The sequence below is a fragment of the Rhinopithecus bieti genome, unplaced genomic scaffold (assembly GCF_001698545.2).
Source record: "Rhinopithecus bieti isolate Rb0 unplaced genomic scaffold, ASM169854v2 scaffold_65429, whole genome shotgun sequence".
NCBI lineage: Eukaryota > Metazoa > Chordata > Mammalia > Primates > Cercopithecidae > Rhinopithecus > Rhinopithecus bieti.
In genome coordinates this window covers 11,497-26,280 of record NW_016824752.1, presented here as the reverse complement: position 1 = coordinate 26,280, position 14,784 = coordinate 11,497, and the positions used below count along the sequence as shown (strand labels likewise).

Sequence of the window (14,784 nt, the reverse complement as noted above, 5' to 3'; positions counted from 1 at the left end):
TTTTTTTTTTTGAGATAGAGTCTCGCTCTTCGCCCAGGCTGGAGTGCAGTGGTGTGATCTCTGCTCACTGCAACCTCCGCCTCCTGGGTTCCAGTGATTCTCCTGCCTCAGCCTCCTGAGTAGCTGGGACTACAGGTGTGTGCCACCACGCCCAGCTAATTTTTATATTTTTCATAGAGATGGGGTTTCACCATGTTGGCCAGGATGGTCTCGATCTCCTGACTTCGTGATCCACCCACTTCAGCCTCCCAAAGTGCTGGGATTACAGGCATGAGTCACCACGCCCTGCCAATATATGCATATATTTTGAGCAAGGTTCAAGCAAAACCATATGATCATCCCAATAGACACAGAAAAATCTTTTGATAAAATTCAAAATCCTTTCATGATAACAACCACCAACAGACTAGAGATCAAATGAACATCCCTCAAAATAATAAGAGCAATCTATGACAAACCCACAGTCAACATCATACTGGGTGGCAAAAGCTGAAAGCATTCCCCTTGAGAACTGGAACAAGACAAGGATGTCCTCTCTCACCACTCCTATTAAACATAGTACTGGAAGTCCTAGCCAGAGCAATCAGGCAAGAGAAAGAAATAAAAGGCATCTAAATAGAAAGAAAGGAACTGAAACTATTTCTCTTAGCTAATGATATGATTCTATATCTAGACACCCCTAAAGACTCAGCCAAAAGGCTCCTGAATTGATAAATGACTTTAGTACAATTTTAGGACACAAAATCAATGTACAAAATCAGTAGCATTTCTATACACCAATAACATTCAAGCTGAGAGAAAAATTAAGAACACAATACCATTTGTAATAACTACAAAAAAATGAAATACTTAGGAATACAGCTAACCAAGGAGGAGAAAGATCTCTACAAGAACTACAAAACACTGCTGAAAGAAATCAGAGATGACACAAATAAATGGAAAAACAACCCATGCTCATAAATTTGAAGAATCAATATCAATAAAATGGTCATACTGCCCAAAGCAATTTAAAGATTCAATGCTATTCCTAACAATGTCATTTTTCACACAATTAGAAAAAAAAACTATTCTAAAATTCATACAGAACCAAAAAAGAGCACAGATAACCAAAGCAATCCTAAGCAAAAAGAACAAAGCTGGAGGCATCACACTACCCAAGTTCAAGCTGTACTATAAGGCTACAGTAATAAAAACAACATGGTACTGGTACAAAAACAGACACATAGACCAATGGAACAGAATAGAGAACCCAGAAATAAAGCCACACACAACCAGCGGATCTTTGACAAAGCTGACAAAACAAGCTGGGGAAAGGACTCCTTTTTCCAAAAAATGGTGCTGGAATGACTAGCTAGCCATATGCAGAAGAATGAAACTGGACCACCACCTTTTACCATCTACAAAAATTAACTCAAGATGGATTACAGATTTAAGTGTCTGGCCTCAAACTATAAAAATCCTAGACAGGGCCGAGCACAGTGGCTCATCCCTGTAATCCCAACATTTTGGGAGGCTGAGGCAGGCAGATCACTTGAGGTCGGGAGTTCGAGACCAGCCTGGCCAACATGGGGAAACCCCGTCTCTACTAAAACTACAAAAATTAGTTGAGCATGGTGGCATGCACATGTGATCCAAGCTACTTGGCAAGCTGAGGCAGGAAAATCACTTGTACCTGGGAGCAGAGTTGTCAGTGAGCCAAGATCACACCACTGCACTCCAGCCTGGGTGACAGAGCGGGATGTTGTCTCAAAAGAAAAAAAAAAAAAAAAAAAAAATCCTAGACAGAAACCTAGGAGACACCATTCTTGACACTGGCCTTGGAAAAGAATTTTTGGATAAGTCCCCAAAAGCAACTGCAACAAAAATAAAAGTTGCCAAATGGGACTTAATTAAACCAAAGAGCTTCTTCACAGCAAAAGAAATTATCAATAGAGTAAACAGACAAGTTACAGAATAGAAGAAAATGTTCACAAACTATGCATCTGATAAAAGCCTAGTATCCAGAATCTATAAGGAAGTTAAGCCAATCAATAAGCAAAAAACAAATAGCCCCATTAAAAATAGGCAAAGGACATGAACAGACACTTCTCAAAAGAAGACATACAAGTGGTCAACAAACATATGAGAAAATGTTCATCATCACTGGTCATTAGAGAAATGCAAATCAAAACCACAATGAGATACTATCTCACACCAGTCAGAATGGCTATTATCAAAAAGTCAAAAAGCAACAGATGCTGCAAGGCTGCAGAGAAAAGCAAACTGTTGGTGGGAATGTAAATTAGTTCAGGCGCTGTGGAAAGTAGTTTGGAGACTTCTCAAATAACTTAAAACAGAGATACTATTTGACCCAGCAATCCCATTCCTGGGTGTATACCCCAAGGAAAATAAATTGTTCTACAAAAAGACACATGAAGTTGTATGTTCATCACAGCACTATCCACAATAGCAGACATGGAACCAGCCTAGCTGCCCATCAATGGTAGATTAAAGAAAATGTGGTACATATATACCATAGAATACTATGCAGCCATAAAAAAAAGCATGAAATGATGCCCTCTGCTGCAACATGAATTGTGTGTGTTTGTATCTTTGGACTTGGGTTGAAGTAAATGAGGAATTAATGTGGGGGTAGGAAATGACAGCACTGAAACAGAATTGAAGAGCCCTGATTCTTGTCCTAGCTTTCCTACTTACTAACTCCATTGTTTGGGTTAACCCAACTTCTGAAAGAAGTCACTTCCTTATCACTAAAACAAGCGTGTTGGATTAGATATTTTACAAGGTAACTTCAAATTTAAAAAAAAATCCTTCTATAAAAGTCATATTTCTGACTAAATTCTCAGAAGCAATGGGATTTTTAAAAAGAAGACAATATCAGCAAAGATACTGTGGGCATGTGAGACAAGTTATTCTTCAAAAATGCTCACCTTCTCCTTTTTTCTTTCATGTTGTCCACCATATCCCATGATGTCCTGACCTTTATTCCAACTCATTATATTAAATTCAACAAATATTGTTTAAACAATAATATGTACAACCTTCAAGACTCACCTCACTATTTCAGTATGGATTCAAGTATGGATTCATTGTAAGTAATGTGAATTTAGAATTTGACTCTCTCTGAATTTAGAATTTGACTCTCTTTCCCCATCCCAGATGAAGGATCACCTCTTACTCAGTACTTGATCTTTAGGCCCAGCACGGTCTCTGGATTATTGACTTTCTCTGAAGAGGGTTTACAAATCAAAATGCATACTTTTGTCAGAGGTGATCAATAATTAATGGGCGGGCCAACAAAAAACTTAGGAAAAAAACAGAGAGCAAGATAAAACATTAGAGAATGAATACTAAAGAAGAAAAATGGACAGAAATGGATTTGGTACTTTTTCATCCACAAAGACTGTGCCCTACTACACTGGATAAAAGGTTTATTAACGCTGAGCTAAGGCCTTTCCTTCCTATTTAAAAGATTTGTTTGAATTTTAGCCAAGTACCCCAAGTGTTCATAAGGAGGACACTTAGGGAGTTCTAGTCTACTGCCATCTCTCTTTGTTTTTTAGACCCCTACCTTTTGGAATACAGATATATGAAGTATTAGGAAATGTGATCTTGCTTGTTATGAAATCAATGGACTGTATAGTTCTCTATTTGTTTTGTTTGACCATCAAAGCCTTGGACTTTGGTGTCCATAGAGTGTTAATTCTACCCCTACACCTACGAAGCTAAGAAAAACATGAAATTTTCCCCAGATTAAATGCAATTGGTATTTGCTTTAGGTTTCAGGAAAATGCAAATACAGAGTATCAAGACAGAACATTACTTTTTAAAATGTGGACCACATGCTTACATAATTAAATAATTGCGTAAGTATTTACTGTGTATGTGGAGACAGTTTTAGGGTTTTTATTTGGTACTTCTAGCCCCTTCCTTGTATCATTCTCAACCCTTCTTCATTCTATCCCATTTATACTCTTAGGAATCCAATATGTTCATCCTCAGATATCAATTTTATATCAGCTCTTTAGAGTTTAGTGTGGATTTAAGCCAGTGGATTTCCTATCCTGGGAGTATTTGTGTCGTAAACCTGAGTATGCAGGGGAATTACTTCCTAATGGAACTTCAGTAGGAACTTTTCAGCACCTTTAAGACATGGACACAACTGTACCTGCCTTGGCCTTAAACTTGAGTCAAACCTGCAGCTGGGTGTATATTAGCACTAGTTACTCCTTGACCTCTAGTTAAATTGAGCCCAGTGACAAACAGGAGTGTGGATGCCAACTCCCAAATTCTGGCAATATTTTGGTCACATAATTCATTTGCAAAATTAGAGCCACTTTTGTTTTTCTTGTTTCCTATTTATTCCTATTACTTATCATGTTTCCCCTGCCTTGTTAGACTGAAGTCATTGCAGGGGAAGGACCACATCTTACTTAGTTCTGGATCTCTAGACCCAGCACAGTATCTGGTTCATCAAAAGCCCTTCGAGGCAAAAAATTAGATTCTTACAGCTCAAATCTCCCAAAAGCTTGTATTTTCTTAAAATGATATCCCCAATTCTCCTTTACCAAGGTTTTTTATTTTGATTTCAGAGAATACTCACAATGAAAGAAAAGTATAAAACAGCCTGCCACAGGACAAACCTCACCTAATCCAAAACAATTGTTAGGGCATTTCAGGGCCTGTTATGTGCTATGCTTGGGAACCAGAGATACAAGAATTGCCTCTGGGTCTAGGCTTGGGAGCATTATATTCTTGATGATTCTAGAATGTAAAGACCTTCGTAAAACATCAAGAAAGTAACAACAGCAACAACAACCTGATTTTATTTCAGCAGTATGTGATGCCTGGTATTCATTAGAGCAAATGCCACCCAAGGCCCAGGGGATTAGCTGGGGCAGCTGATGCTCTGTGCTGCTTTTTATAACTCTCCTTCCTAGCGCCACACTCTACATATGTCCCATTTTATCATGTCCAGTCAACTTATGTCGTGCTCAGTACTGCATTTTACACCAACCAAACACATCACCATGGAGAATGTTTTGTGTTTCCTTAAAATGAAATGGTCATTGGGGAAGTTTCCTGGTTTTCTGTGCAAGCAGTGACTTTGCCACTTTTTACAAATGAGCAGCTTCTTTTATTCCACAAGACATTGGGGCTCTCAGCCATCAGCAGGGTATGAAATTATTAAGCATAAGAATGGAATTTACAGTACAGAACCAAATCATATACAGAGTTGTCAAATGAGGTTGTGATGATGGTGAGTCTGCAAACTTGGAAAAATTATTTGCAGTGAGACTAGTCCACTTTTTTGGTAATAAAATTATATAGAGAAGGGGGGCATTCTATTAAGGACCTTTAAATGCCAATAGTTTATTCAGTGTACTATTTCTCATATACAGTACGTTGTCCTAGACCTTTGGTAGATGTTACAAAAAAGACAAAAACCGAACATCTTGAATTGAAAGAGCTAAGAGCTTACTACTGAAAAGAACATTAATTTTCTAAACATTGATTTTAGGTTCAGGGATACATGTGCAGGTTTCTTGTATAGGTAAATTGCATGTCATGGGGGTTTGGTGTACAGACTATTTCACCACCCAGGCAATAAGCATAGTACCCTATAAGGCAGTTTTTTGATTCTCGTCCTCCTCTTTCCCTCCACCCTCAAGTAGGCCCCAGTGTCTGTTGTTCCCTTCTTTGTGTCCATATATATTCAATGCTTAGCTCCCGCTTATAAGTGAGAACATGCAGCGTTTGTACTGCATGTTCAATTGAACAGTACTGTACTATTCTGTACTATTCACTGAACAGTATTTTTCTGTTCCTGTGTTAGTTCACTCAGGATAATGCCCTCCAGTTCCAACCATGTTTCTGCAAAGGACATGATCTCATTCTTTTTTATGTCTGTGTAGTATTCCATGGTATATAGTGCCAGTTTTTTGTTTTTGTTTTTTGAGACAGTCTCACTCTGTCACCCAGGCTGGAGTGGAGTGGCACTATCTTGGCTCACTGCAATCTCCGCCTCCCGGGTTCAAGCAATTCTCGAGTAGTTGGGACTATAGGCACGTACCACCATGCCCGGCTAATTTTTTATACTTTTTAGTAGAGATGGGGTTTCACCATATCGGCCAGGCTGGTCTTGAACTCTTTACCTCGTAATCCGCCCACTTCGGCCTTCCAAAGTGCTGGGATTACAGGCATGACCCACGGCACCCAGCCACCACATTTTCTTTATCTAGTCTACCACTGATGGACATTTAGGTTGATTCTGTGTCTTTGCTATTGTGAATAGTGCTGCAATGAGCATACATACACGTGCATGTGTCTTTATGGTAGAATGATTTATATTCCTTTGGGTATATATCCAATAATGGGATTGCTGGTTCGAATGGTAATTCTGCTTTGAGTTGTTTGAGAAATTGCCAAACTGCTTTCCACAATGGCTGAACTAATTTACATTCCCACTAGCAGTGTATAAGTGTTCCCTTTTCTCTGTGACCTCACCAGCATCTATTATTTTTTGACTTTTTAATAATAGCCATTCTGACTGGTGTGAGATGGTATCTCATTGTGGTTTTCATTTGCATTTCTTTAATGATTACAGATGTTGAGCATTAAAAAAAAAGAACTGATTTCAAAATACAGATAGCCATTATTTTATTTATCAAACATTTACTCTGTGTCAGGTACTGTGGCAAGTATTTTTAATATACTTTATATCAAGGGTTGGCAAACTACAGCCAAAGGGCCAAATCCAGTCCACCACCTATTTTTGTAAATAAAATTTTATTGAGACACAGCCATGTCCAATTGTTTGCATATTACCTATGGTTGCTTTTGAGCTATAATGATAGAGTTGAGTAGTTGCAACAGAGGCAATGTGGTCTGCAACATTTAAGATAATATCTGGCCCTTTACAGAAAATATTTGCTGACCACTACATTACTCATTCACACAAGAATATTCAGAGATAAACATGGAGTTTCCCATTTTAAAATTAAGGTAACTGAGGGTTACAGGTTACAAAACTTAGTAAATGGCAAAACTTGGGTTTGATTCTAGATCTAATTCCAGAAATCCGTGTTTTTATTGCTATACTCATGAACAGAAGTAACCAAAATATAAGGCAGAAAAAAATAAGAGCCTTACAGAGAAACTGCTATTAGAGTTCAGAAAAGGGGGAGATTATTTTGAGCCTACTTCTGGAGAAGATATTTGAATATAAAAGCAAAATATAAAAGCAAAAATGGATCTCAGGAATTTTCTGTCCCAGGCCCAAGTCCAAGAAAAGTTAAGAGATCAAGATCACATGTTTACTTAGAAGCAAAGCTGACATTGGAACCAGGTTTCCACTTATCCAGCTAAAAGTATGTTGTTAATGACTATGCTGAGCTATTGAATTTGTGTGTGTGTGTGTGCGCGCGCGCGTGTGTGTTTGAATGTTACAGAATGGCAGAATTATTGAAATGAGATTTCGTATATTATGCTTAATGGCAATTGAAATGAATAGCCTGTACTTCCTTTATTGAAGCAATCAGGAACACATTTGTGCAGGTGATTACACAATACCATTAACCATGTACCATCCTACCAAATACATTTTTGTTATGGAGAATCACATTTATGAGACCAAGGGGACTTCTGATACTCTCCACCAACTTTAAAATGCAAATGATAAACAAGAAACCACAAAAGTCAAATATTCATATACATCCTACCCTGCAGAATCAGGCAGCTCTGTTAGCAGAGAAATGGAGATGCGAACATGTGCAGCCAATGGAGGCTTACCTGATACTGTAGAGCACTTTGCCATTTTTCGAAATCCGTAGCAATTTGTTGTCAGTGGTGACATCGTGGAAGTTGGCACCCTTCTCATTAGCAAAGAACAAATCTGGTTTCCAAATGGAGTCTAGCATAGATGGGTCCAAGTCCAGGGAGTCATCTGGGTACTCACTGTACGCCAGCCGTGAATCATTCCACTGTTGTCTCAGAAAGATATTCACTCGGTAGTCCTACAGAAATGCCGTGGACAAGTGTTACTGATTACCCTGGCATAAGAGTTCTATTTGTATTTCCCTCTCACTCTTCTCCCTAATTTGATACAGCTTTGGTGTCCAAGTAAACCAAACTGTGTATACCTTTGTCAAAATAAACCATTTAGTTCCATTAGGAGAGGGGACAGAAGGTAGAAAGAAAAAGGAAGATTCAACCAAACCAGAACACCAATAAAACAGGTTGACTTGGTTGAATTTTTTAGTGTTTGAATTATTCATTTTGGGATGAGATAATACTAACTCAAGCTGACTTTGCTACAGAAAAAGGTAAACAATGAACACAGAAATCGGTCTGTGATGGCAGATTGTCAAATAAAACTGATTTATTTTCCAAATCAGAAATCACATGATCTCTGGTTCCTTTCTGCTCAGATGCTCTGGGCAGAGGGAAACCCACCGTGTAATTTGAGTAGTGAAAATCTTATAAAACTATGGCATGATGGGGCAAATTTTAAATTGATCAACATAAACATTAAGATCTTTCATGTTGACAAAACATTTTCCTTGCAGCTACTTGCTTTTGAAATTCTTATTTTATCATTTTCTCTGAATGTGTTGTATCTGCACTAGCCAACTTGATGCTTCATCCAAACAGAGATGTTTCATGTTCTCAATCTGAACACTGTGGGAGCCCTGGCATTCCCATTTGCTCTGGGAATTTTCTTCTGTGCTAATGAATAGCTTGGGGGCAGTGACTGCTCTCCTGGGGACTTCTACTCAAAGACCTTAGGTTCATCGAAAGTACTACGTCACTTGATAATCTGGACTCCGATTGAGGCTTCAACAGTATTCCCTAACCAAGCCAGTCTGTGGTTTCAGAGCTAGTAGTTATCCACTATTGCTACTTGTGACCACAAGTGTGATATATACTAATTCATTCTTACTCTCTTTCTTTACATTTTTTACCCTTACTTGCTCCATCTCCACATGTTTGGCACCTGGATTTTTGGTCATTGTTTACATTACTCTAATGGTGACTAGCTTGTCCTGGTTTGCCTGAGAACTTCCCAATTTTGGCCCCAAAACTCTCACATCCAGGGAACTTCCTCAGTGTAGGCAAATTGGGATAGTTGGTCACTCCACTGGGAGTCACTCTACTCTGGAGACAATTTCAGGATGGCAAGTTTGGGCGAATTCCCCCAGGATCAAAAGGGAAAAAAATAATTAAGTTGTAAAGATCAGGGTGTATGGAAAATAGCTTCAATACAGTTTTTGTTTTTATACCTATTTACTAAACTATACAAATTCCCATGACTTTTTTTCAAATACATTCATCCTGATGATCAAGTTCATAGAGCATTTTGGAGGCAGCGGCTCTTGGGAAGAGTGCCCAAAGTAGGCCTAATCTCAAGTCTGTGTGAGCTTTAATATGAGAAGTTAACCTTGAGTTTGAAGTTATAGGGGGCAGTTACTTTATGATAAATTGAAGCTTTACCATTGCACTGCTAATTTAGAGACCAAGGTCACCTTATATATTTGTTTAAGAAATGTCAGACTTGAGCCAGGTGCTGTGGCTCACGCCTGTAATCCCAGAACTTTGGGAGGCTGAAGTGGGTGCATCACCTGAGGTCAGGAGTTCGAGACCAGACTGGCCAACATGGTGAAACACCATCTCCACTAAAAATACACAAATTAGCCAAGTGTGGTGGTGCATGCCTGTGGACCCAGCTACTCAGGAGGCTGAAGTGGGAGAATCGCTTGAACCCGGGAGGCACAGGTTGCAGTGAGCGGAGATTGCACCACTGCACTCCAGCCTGGGCAACAGAGGGAGACTCCATTTCAAAATAATAATAATAATAATAATGTTTTTTAACAAAAGAAGAGGCATCCATGATTTACCCTTCCTCCCACTCCTTGCCCACAGTGTCCACAGATCAGTGGACTGTTTATTCTAAAGCATAACTGGATGACTCGTTGGGTTGTCCTCTTCCTGCACCCCACCTTACTGTGTCCTCTTACTCACCCTGGCCCCTTTCAGACCCTTCAGTAGTCCAAACTACAGCCTCTTCTGGATCTTGCATTGTCCAAGGATGACAAGAGGCAGCCCTAAGGGGTGAGAGTGGGAGGGTGAGGTGGGGGTTAACTCCTCCAGCGCCTTCATGTGTGTCTCCCAAACCCTCCATCTTGGAAATGTAGGGTGCTATTGGTGTGTGATGATGCTGAGTCACCCAGGTTCCCTGTTCAAGGTGCTGGCAATCCCCCGTGCCTGCTGCACTCCCGCCCTTCCCGCCCACTGCTCCTGCTAGCTGCCTCCCCTCTTTCAGATCTTGGTGTCCTGTCGCTCTCCTTCCTGATGCCTTGTCTGTCCCCCATCTCATCTTTCAGAGCCCTGGGCACTTTTTCTTCCGAGAACTCATCATATTTGTAGTTATACATGGATCTTGCCCTCTCCCACTTGATGCCTGGCTTTTGCAATGGATTATAAATGCCAGGAAAGCAGAGGTCATGCTGGCCTTACCGTATTCCCATTGTCTCACATAGTGCCTGGGAAATAGTTGGCTCTGGACAAATCATTATTGAATGACTGAAGAAATGAATCACCCAGTGAATCTAGAGTATGGTGGCAATATGAGTGCAACAGGAAAGCAAGTGGCCGNAAAAAAAAAAAAAAAAAAAAAAAAAAAAAAAAAAGTCAGGCTTGTAATAGATTCTTAATTCTTCCTTAAGAAGTCAGAAATAAGAAATGTAGCTACCTGCTATCCCTGATAAGTTAGCATCTTCTTATAACTTGTTTATGCAGCTATACAATGAATGGGGACTCATAGTCTTATTTCAGAAGTTATAGCACGACATGCATTCTAATAAGGGGCTGTCTCCTTAATCTGAGTTCTTCAGGAGTGTGATTTCAGATTGGAGATAAAACAACTCTTCATTCTGCAGAAGAAACCAGCAAAGCGTGTGAAATGTTTTGGGGAAGGATTTGAGGGAGCTAGAATTATATTCTGGAGATGTTCTCTGAGCAGACGCATTTTGTACACTTTCAGTTCACCGTCCTATCTGTTAAATGAGGAGCAGAGTAGGATCTACTGCTGTGTCATGGATAGTGTTCCAGCATCCATATGTCCAAATCACACACTATCTACCTACATCCTTCCAGGCAGTCATTTGGAAGTTGGGAAGAGAGCATCTTTTCTCTATTTTCTGATGGCCCAAACTTGGGGGAAAGCTAGAAACAGATGGTAGTATGAAAGCACCCTTGACCCTTACTGACATTACTAAAATTCTCAAACTCTGCCTTTATATCAGGAAACAGGGGTTGCAAATATACTCCGCATCCTGTAAATTCACTTGCCATCAGAAACTAAAGAAAAGTAAAATGGTAAACTCACATTTCAAAAACAGAATACAACCTATCTTATCATTTTCTCCTTATTAGTCATAGAAGTCTTTGGGACCACACAAAATTTGTTCTACTGAATACTCTTAATGCTGGGGCAACTAGCAATGACCACTGACAGATTTTGTGTCTCTTAATGAACAAAATGCATTTTGAATAATATATCCATAAAATAATGATACATAAAAATATTCCTTAGAGTAACACAAATGTGTTGTCCTGTGAGTACATATCTCTGACACTAACATATCAGAGTGATCATTGCTATTAGGTCTGTAAGCAGGCCTATACTTTGTGGGCAGGCAATACCTACAATAAATTAGTGGGACTTCATTAACCATAGGAAGGGCAGACTGGATAGCAACAAAGAAAGCCATGTTGAGTTCTTGAAATACATAATCATTGCCTTTTATTTGGAAACAAATACCCCAAACTAAAACTTTTAATAATGCTCTTTGGATAGTGGGGTGAGAGTGAAGTGTAAGAGAAGAGAGGAAAGTCAACAGATTTAGAAACTCAACATTCTGAGGCATTCTTGGACATAGTTTATTCTGAAAAATGTAGAGAAATCAAAACTATTACCCCAGAAAATAGCACCAATCAGTGTCCTCAATGACCTCATCACCGTGCATAAAGCTAAGGATTCTGACTACAACTAAAGACAGTTCAGGGAAGAATCTGTTTCTGTTTAATTTTTTTGACCAATTTTTCTGAGTCAAATTTTGTGAAACTATCGGTAAATTTATGGATGGTGCAATCGTAGGGGTATGGTAAAGAAAACGTGGGCTGTGATGACACTTTGGGTGTGCAATGGACTGAATGTTTGTATCCTCTCAAAATTCATATGTTGAAATTCTAACCTCCAATGTGATCGTATTAGAGGGTAGAAGCGGGGCCTTTGGGTGGTGATGAGGTTGTGAGGGTAAAGCACTCATGAAAGGGATTACTGCCCTTTTATAAGGGACTCCAGATAATTTTCTTTCTACCATGCGAGAATACCAGAGGAATTCAGCAGTCTGTAACCCAAATAGAGTTCTCATCAGAACCTGACCATGCTAGTACCCTGATCTCACACTTCCAGCCTCCAAAACTGTTAGAAATAAATTTCTGTTGTTTATAAGCCAACCAATCTATACTTTGTTATCACAGCCTGAGCTAATTAAGACTAGTTTACCGGGTGGAGTCCCAGGCAGGGCCTCAATTATCTTGGAAGATAAGGCCCTTTCTTGTTGGAGCAATTCTCACATTCTTATTATGCATCCACTTAAATACTGATGCCCTAAATCTGGGGTTAGCAACCTATGGCCTGTGGCCCAAGTTTGGCTTCAGCCTGTTTTTGTAAATAAAGCTTTATTGGTACACAACCACACCTATTTGCTAACTTGGGCCTTGGCCTGTTTTTGTAAGTAAAGCTTTATTGGTGCACCACCACAACTATTTGCTTACTATTGTTTATGGCTGCTTTCATGCCAAAAGGGCAGAATCACATAGTTGTGACAGAGACTATCTGGCTCTTAAAGTCTTAAGTATACTGTCTGGCATTTTACAGAAAAAATTTGCCATTCCCTACCCTAGGTGGCCTGAGGATTTCTTCTTTGACAAGCATGATAGAGTTCCAAAAAATATTTTCTGTAGTTTTTCACCAAAGCCAAAATTGAATAAAACAAAATATATTTTTTAAAGCAAATAAAGTTTGTCATTATATCAAAGCTAAGAAGTAAAACAAAAGAAGCACAATATGCATCAGTCTTCTAACCATGCAATTCAATCTGTATTATACAGCAGAATAGACAGGCTGTGTATGTTACCCTTGAGCAACAGTTTCCAAATTTTCTGACAGGAAGCATGACAAAGGTCACTAAATAAGTGACCAGGAAGTACCTGAGCATCTCATTTATTAAACGTTCAGTAGCTGTTCAATATAGGAGAAAACAAGGATATCCATAGCTTCCATTTTAATCTCTTTAAATGTTTAGCTTTTTTTGCATTAATGAACATCGAAAAGGTGCACATTTACATTTTTGATTGAGAATACGATGCAATGAGGAGATTTCATCAAAGCAACATGGGAGTCCAATTAATGCAATCAGCATTAGGTCGTGCAAATATTATCATTGAATGCCATCGTGTAAAGCTGGTGACAGTGATTTGGGCTACTGGAAGCTTTGCCCCCTCTCTTATTACGATAAAGCCAAGAGGGGAGAGACAGAAACTGAATGTCAACCCGGTAATTGATATACTCTATGTTTAGCTTTTCTTATGAGTCATTTCATAACCCTATAAAACTATCCTATTTAGGTAAATTTTAAATTCACTGCATCCTGTCAAAGTCTCACAAGTCTCATTTCTGGGTAATAATGTTTCAGAATAATATCAAAATGGGTAGTGGGGTTGAATTATGTCTAATTTTGCCAGTGGGAAAAAAGTGGTAAAGGTAAATTAATTCTTCCTAACATGAAGGACACCACAAAGTATAGTCATTTATTAAACATGATGTTAGTTGCCAAAAGAGAAATTCATATCAACAAGGAAACTTTTAAAATTTCTCAGTGGCATTATGCTTATTATTTTTAGGACATCAGGCACCGTAATACTTAGTCAAACTCAATTACACTTGATTTTGGTTTTATCAAATGAATGGTTGTAAACTTTACGTAGTCATGCAAATTAGATCCAGCCAATTGATTTAGGACTTAAAAGTAAATAATATGGGGACCAAGAAAATATCTCACCCAAAATGCAAACTCCATGCTGCAGCCTAGAACTCTTAATGATCCAATAGGCTATGTCACAGGTAACATGACCATGACATTTATGAAGAGTGTTTAGAAGCCCGGGTGTAGTAGTTAATGCCTGTAATGCTGGTGCTTTGGAGGCTGAGGCAGGAGGATTGCTTGAGGCCAGGAATTTGAGACCAGCCTGGGCAATATAGTGAGATCTCATTGGCACATTTTTTTTTTTTTTAATTAACCAGATGTGGTGGTGCGCACCTGTAGTCCTAGCTACTTGGGAGACTGAGGCAGGAGTATCATTTGAGCCCAGGAGTTTGAAGTTTCAGTGTGCCATGATCTGCACTCCAACCTGGGCAGAAGAGTGAGATCCTGTGGTGGCTCACACCTGTAATCCCAGCACTTTGGGAGGCTGAGGCCGGCGAATCACCTGAGGTCAAGAGTTCAAGACCAGCCTGGCCAAGATAGTAAAACCCTGTCTCTACCAAAATATAAAAGTTAGCCAGTCATGGTGGTATGTGCCTGTAATCCCAGCTACTTGGGAGGCTGAGGTGGAAGAATCGCTTGAACCTGGGAGGTGGAGGTTGCAGTGAGCTGAGATCGTGCCACTGCACTCTAGCCTGGGTGACAGAGAGACTCCATCTCAAAAAAAATAAATACA

General features: G+C 39.3%; 1 pseudogene; it reads right to left on the bottom strand.

Moving 5' to 3' along the window:
* The window catches only part of LOC108522440 (glycine receptor subunit alpha-2-like), a 32,430-nt pseudogene extending 19,277 nt beyond the window's left edge, over positions 1-13,153 (bottom strand).
* Between the last annotated feature and the right edge of the window lie 1,631 nt (positions 13,154-14,784).